We start from the raw sequence: 7,500 nt of genomic DNA on the forward strand, positions 1-7,500 counted from the left end.
CCCAGGTAGTTGGACCATGTTCAACCATGGTACTTCCTGTCCCAGGCTTAGAATTCCTTACGATCAAATGCCGACCGCGTTATCTACCAAGAGAATTCTCTTCGATTTATAAATCACAGCCGTGTAAAGAACTTCATTGGACTCTATGTAAACTGGAAACCACGTATCCTGAAGCTGCATTTATTGTAGCCGGGGGGTTTTAACAAAGCTGATCTGAAAACAAGACTCCCTACATGTTTATCAGCGTATCAAAATGCCCGACCCGGTCTGGCAAAACTCTGGATCGTTGCTACTCTAATTTCCGCGACGCGAAGCCCTCCCCCCGCGCTCTCCTTTTTCCGCGAATCTGACCACGACTCCGTTTTTGTTGCTCCCAGCCTATAGACGGAGACTAAAACAGGAAGCGCCCCGCGCTCAGGTCTGTTCAACGCTGGTCCGACCAATCTGATTCCACGCTTCAAGATTGCTTCGATCACTATGGACTGGGATGTGTTCCGGATAGCGTCGGACGATAACATTGATGTATACGCTGATTCGGTGAGCAAGTTTATTAGGAAGTGCACCGGTGATGTTATGTCCACGGTGACTATTAAAACCTTCCCCCAACCAGAAACCGTGGATTGATGGCAGCATTCACGCAAAACGCAAAACTGAAAGCGTGCGAACCACTGCTTTTAATCAGGGCAAGGCGACCGGAAACATGACCGAATACAAACAGTGTAGCTATTCCCTCCGCAAGGCAATCAAACAAGCTAAGCGTCAGTATAGAGACAAAGTAGAGTCGCAATTCAACAGCTCAGACACAAGAGACATATGTGGCAGAGTCTACAGTGAATCACGGACTACAAAAAGAAAACCAGCCCCGTCGCGGACACCGACGTCTTTCTCCCAGACCAACTAAACAACTTCTTTGCTCGCTTTGAGGACAATACAGTGCCACTGACACGGCCCGCTACCAAAACCTGCGGGCTCTCCTTCACTGCAGCCAACGTGAGTAAAACATTTAAACGTGTTAACCCTCGCAAGGCTGCCGGCCCAGACGGCATCCCTCGCCGCGTCCTCAGAGCATGCGCAGACCAGCTGGCTGGTGTGTTTACGAACATATTCAATCAATGCCTATCCCAGTCTGCTGTCCCCACATGCTTCAAGATGGCCACCATTATTCCTGTTCCCAAGAAAGGTAAGGTAACTGAGCTAAATGACTATCGCCCCGTAGCACACACCTCCGTCATCATGAAGTGCTATGAGAGACTAGTCAAGGACCATATCATCTCCACCCTACCTGACACCCTAGACCCACTCCAATTTGCTTACCGCCCTAATAGATCCACAGACGACGCAATCACAATCACACTGCACACTGCCCTAACCCATCTGGACAAGAGGAATACCTTTGTAAGAATGCTGTTCATCGACTACAGCTCAGCATTTAACACCATAGTACCCTCCAAACTCGTCATCAAGTTGGAGGCCCTGGGTCTCGACCCCGCCCTGTGAAACTGGGTCCTGGACTTCCTGACGGGCCGCCCCCAGGTGGTGAGTGTAGGAAACAACATCTCCGCCCTACTGATCCTCAACACAGGGGCCCCACAAGGGTGCGTTCTCAGCCCTCGGCTGTACTCCAGGAAAATAACCTCACACTCAACGTCAACAAAACAAAGGAGATGATCGTGGACTTCAGGAAACAGCAGAGGGAGCAGCCCCCCTATCCACATTGACGGGACAGTAGTGGAGAATGTGGAGAGTTTTAATTTCCTCGGCGTACACATCACGGACAAACTGAAATGGTCCACACAGACAGCGTGGTGAAGAAGGCGCAGCAGCGCCTCTTCAACCTCAGGAGGCTGAAGAAATTTGGCTCGTCACCAAAAACACTCACAAACTTTTACGGATGCACAATCAAGAGCATCCTGTCGGGCTGTATCACCGCCTGGTACGGCAGCTGCTCCGCCCACAACCGTAAGGCTCTCCAGAGGGTAGTGAGGTCTGCACAACGCATCACCGGGGGCAAACTACCTGCCCTCCAGGACACCTACAGCACCCGATGTCACAGGAAGACCAAAAAGATCATCAAGGACATCAACCACCCGAGCCACTGCCTGTTCACCCCGCTATCATCCAGAAGGCGAGGTCAGTACAGGTGTATCAAAGCTGGAACCGAGAGACTGGATAAACAGCTTCTATCTCAAGGCCATCAGACTGGTAGAAGCTGTCTATCTCCAGACCATCAGACTGATAAACAGCTTCTATCTCCAGGCCATCAGACTGGTAAACAGCTTCTATCTCCAGACCATCAGACTGGTAAACAGCTTCTATCTCCAGGCCATCAGACTGGTAAACAGCTTCTATCTCCAGGCCATCAGACTGGTAAACAGCTTCTATCTCCAGACCATCAGACTGATAAACAGCTTCTATCTCCAGGCCATCAGACTGGTAAACAGCTTCTATCTCCAGACCATCAGACTGGTAAACAGCTTCTATCTCCAGGCCATCAGACTGGTAAACAGCTTCTATCTCCAGGCCATCAGACTGATAAACAGCTTCTATCTCCAGGCCATCAGACTGGTAAACAGCTTATATCTCCAGACCATCAGACTGGTAAACAGCTTCTATCTCCAGGCCATCAGACTGTTAAACAGCTTCTATCTCCAGGCCATCAGACTGGTAAACAGCTTCTATCTCCAGGCCATCAGACTGATAAACAGCTTCTATCTCCAGGCCATCAGACTGATAAACAGCTTCTATCTCCAGGCCATCAGACTGGTAAACAGCTTCTATCTCCAGGCCATCAGACTGATAAACAGCTTCTATCTCCAGGCCATCAGACTGATAAACAGCTTCTATCTCCAGACCATCAGACTGGTAAACAGCTTCTATCTCCAGGCCATCAGACTGATAAACAGCTTCTATCTCCAGGCCATCAGACTGTTAAACAGCTTCTATCTCCAGACCATCAGACTGGTAAACAGCTTCTATCTCCAGGCCATCAGACTGATAAACAGCTTCTATCTCCAGACCATCAGACTGGTAAACAGCTTCTATCTCCAGACCATCAGACTGGTAAACAGCCATCACTAACATTGAGTGGCTGCTGCCAACATACAGACTCAACTCCAGCCACTTTAATAATTAAAAATTGGATGTAATTAGATGTATCACTAGCCACTTTAAACAATGCCACTTTTATATAATGTTTACATACCCTACATTACTCATCTCATATGTATATACTGTACTCTATACCATCTACTGCATCTTGCCGATGCTGTTCGGCCATCGCTCATCCATATATTTACATGTACAAATTCTTATTCATTCCTTTGTGTGTGTGTGTGTGTGTGTGTGTGTGTGTGTGTGTGTGTGTGTGTGTTATATAAGGTAGTTGTTGTGACATTGTTAGATTACCTGTTAGATATTTACTGCACTGTTGGAACTATAAGCACAAGCATTTCGCTACACTCACATTAACACCTGCTAACCATGTGACCAATAACACCTGCTAACCATGTGACCAATAACACCTGCTAACCATGTGACCAATAACATCTGCTAACCATGTGACCAATAACACCTGCTAACCATGTGACCAATAACACCTGCTAACCATGTGACCAATAACACCTGCTAACCATGTGACCAATAACACCTGCTAACCATGTGACCAATAACACCTGCTAACCATGTGACCAATAACACCTGCTAACCATGTGACCAATAACACCTGCTAACCATGTGACCAATAACACCTGCTAACCATGTGACCAATAACACCTGCTAACCATGTGACCAATAACACCTGCTAACCATGTGACCAATAACACCTGCTAACCATGTGACCAATAACACCTGCTAACCATGTGACCAATAACACCTGCTAACCATGTGACCAATAACACCTGCTGACCATGTGACCATGTGACCAATAACACCTGCTGACCATGTGACCAATAACACCTGCTAACCATGTGACCAATAACATCTGCTAACCATGTGACCAATAACACCTGCTAACCATGTGACCAATAACACCTGCTAACCATGTGACCAATAACACCTGCTAACCATGTGACCAATAACACCTGCTAACCATGTGACCAATAACACCTGCTGACCATGTGACCATGTGACCAATAACACCTGCTAACCATGTGACCAATAACACCTGCTAACCATGTGACCATGTGACCAATAACACCTGCTAACCATGTGACCAATAACATCTGCTAACCATGTGACCAATAACACCTGCTAACCATGTGACCATGTGACCAATAACACCTGCTGACCATGTGACCATGTGACCAATAACACCTGCTAACCATGTGACCATGTGACCAATAACACCTGCTGACCATGTGACCATGTGACCAATAACACCTGCTAACCATGTGACCAATAACACCTGCTAACCATGTGACCATGTGACCAATAACACCTGCTAACCATGTGACCAATAACACCATGTGACCATGTGACTGTGACCAATAAGATTTGATTTGGGGTAGAGCAGCAATCTGACCTGATCTTTGAGGGTGAGTCCAGAGGCTGCAGATCGGTCCAGCAAACACTGTTTGTTCGTTGACGTAAGATGTCAAACAGGTTTGGACTTAAACTGCACCCTTTTGTCTTTACCCCCTGTCTCTCTCTCTCTCTCTCTCTCTCTGTCTCTCTCTCTCGTCTCTCTCTCTCTCTCTCTGTCTCTGTCTCTGTCTCTGTCTCTCTCTCTCTGTCTCTGTCTCTCTCTCCAGTCTGCTATCTGTAAGCTGGGGAAGTTGAAGAAGCTTTATGTGAACAGTAACAAGCTGGACTTCGACGGCGTTCCGTCTGGCGTGGGGAAGTTATCCAGCCTGCAGGAGTTCATGGCTGCAAACAACAACCTGGAACTCATACCTGAGGGGCTCTGTAGGTAGATATACCTCACATCATACCTGAGGGACTCTGTAGGTAGATATACCTCACATCATACCTGAGGGACTCTGTAGGTAGATATACCTCACATCATACCTGAGGGACTCTGTAGGTAGATATACCTCACATCATACCCGAGGGACTCTGTAGGTAGATATACCTCACATCATACCCGAGGGACTCTGTAGGTAGATATACCTCACATCATACCCGAGGGACTCTGTAGGTAGATATACCTCACATCATACCTGAGGGACTCTGTAGGTAGATATACCTCACATCATACCTGAGGGACTCTGTAGGTAGATATACCTCACATCATACCCGAGGGACTCTGTAGGTAGATATACCTCACATCATACCCGAGGGACTCTGTAGGTAGATATACCTCACATCATACCCGAGGGACTCTGTAGGTAGATATACCTCACATCATACCCGAGGGACTCTGTAGGTAGATATACCTCACATCATACCCGAGGGACTCTGTAGGTAGATATACCTCACATCATACCCGAGGGACTCTGTAGGTAGATATACCTCACATCATACCTGAGGGACTCTGTAGGTAGATATACCTCACATCATACCCGAGGGACTCTGTAGGTAGATATACCTCACATCATACCTGAGGGACTCTGTAGGTAGATATACCTCACATCATACCCGAGGGACTCTGTAGGTAGATATACCTCACATCATACCCGAGGGACTCTGTAGGTAGATATACCTCACATCATACCTGAGGGACTCTGTAGGTAGATATACCTCACATCATACCTGAGGGACTCTGTAGGTAGATATACCTCACATCATACCTGAGGGACTCTGTAGGTAGATATACCTCACATCATACCTGAGGGACTCTGTAGGTAGATATACCTCACATCATACCCGAGGGACTCTGTAGGTAGATATACCTCACATCATACCTGAGGGACTCTGTAGGTAGATATACCTCACATCATACCCGAGGGACTCTGTAGGTAGGTATACCTCACATCATATTGTTGTTGTTGTTGTTGTGTAGGTAGATATACCTCACACCATATTGTTGTTGTTGTTGTTGTGTAGGTAGATATACCTCACACCATATTGTTGTTGTTGTTGTTGTGTAGGTAGATATACCTCACACCATATTGTTGTTGTTGTTGTTGTTGTGTAGGTAGATATACCTCACACCATATTGTTGTTGTTGTTGTGTAGGTAGATATACCTCACACCATATTGTTGTTGTTGTTGTTGTGTAGGTAGATATACCTCACACCATATTGTTGTTGTTGTTGTTGTGTAGGTAGATATACCTCACACCATATTGTTGTTGTTGTTGTTGTGTAGGTAGATATACCTCACACCATATTGTTGTTGTTGTTGTTGTTGTGTAGGTAGATATACCTCACACCATATTGTTGTTGTTGTTGTTGTGTAGGTAGATATACCTCACACCATATTGTTGTTGTTGTTGTTGTTGTGTAGGTAGATATACCTCACACCATATTGTTGTTGTTGTTGTTGTGTAGGTAGATATACCTCACACCATATTGTTGTTGTTGTTGTTGTGTAGGTAGATATACCTCACACCATATTGTTGTTGTTGTTGTTGTTGTGTAGGTAGATATACCTCACACCATATTGTTGTTGTTGTGTAGGTAGATATACCTCACACCATATTGTTGTTGTTGTTGTTGTGTAGGTAGATATACCTCACACCATATTGTTGTTGTTGTTGTTGTGTAGGTAGATATACCTCACACCATATTGTTGTTGTTGTTGTTGTGTAGGTAGATATACCTCACACCATATTGTTGTTGTTGTTGTTGTGTAGGTAGATATACCTCACACCATATTGTTATTGTTGTTGTTGTTGTTGTGTAGGTAGATATACCTCACACCATATTGTTGTTGTTGTTGTTGTGTAGGTAGATATACCTCACACCATATTGTTGTTGTTGTTGTTGTGTAGGTAGATATACCTCACACCATATTGTTGTTGTTGTTGTTGTTGTTGTGTAGGTAGATATACCTCACACCATATTGTTGTTGTTGTTGTGTAGGTAGATATACCTCACACCATATTGTTGTTGTTGTTGTTGTGTAGGTAGATATACCTCACACCATATTGTTGTTGTTGTGTAGGTAGATATACCTCACACCATATTGTTGTTGTTGTTGTTGTGTAGGTAGATATACCTCACACCATATTGTTGTTGTTGTTGTTGTGTAGGTAGATATACCTCACACCATATTGTTGTTGTTGTTGTTGTTGTGTAGGTAGATATACCTCACACCATATTGTTGTTGTTGTTGTTGTGTAGGTGCGGGAAGCTGAAGAAGTTGGTTCTGAATAAGAATCGTCTGGTGACTCTTCCTGAAGCCATCCACTTCCTGGTCGACCTGGAGGTACACACTGTCCTCTGTTCTAGGTTCTAACCGTTCTAGGTTCTAGATGTTCTGCCCTGTGTTCTAGGTTCTAAATGTTCTAGATGTTCTTCCCTGTGTTCTAGGTTCTAAATGTTCTAGATGTTCTGCCCTGTTTTCTAGGTTCTAAATGTTCTAGATGTTCTGCCCTGTTTTCTAGGTTCTAAATGTTCT

General features: G+C 45.2%; 1 pseudogene; it reads left to right on the forward strand.

Moving 5' to 3' along the window:
• The window catches only part of LOC106593268 (protein flightless-1 homolog), a 45,838-nt pseudogene that overhangs the window by 13,978 nt on the left and 24,360 nt on the right, over window positions 1-7,500 (forward strand).

The sequence above is a fragment of the Salmo salar genome, unplaced genomic scaffold (assembly GCF_905237065.1).
Source record: "Salmo salar unplaced genomic scaffold, Ssal_v3.1, whole genome shotgun sequence".
Taxonomy (NCBI): domain Eukaryota; kingdom Metazoa; phylum Chordata; class Actinopteri; order Salmoniformes; family Salmonidae; genus Salmo; species Salmo salar.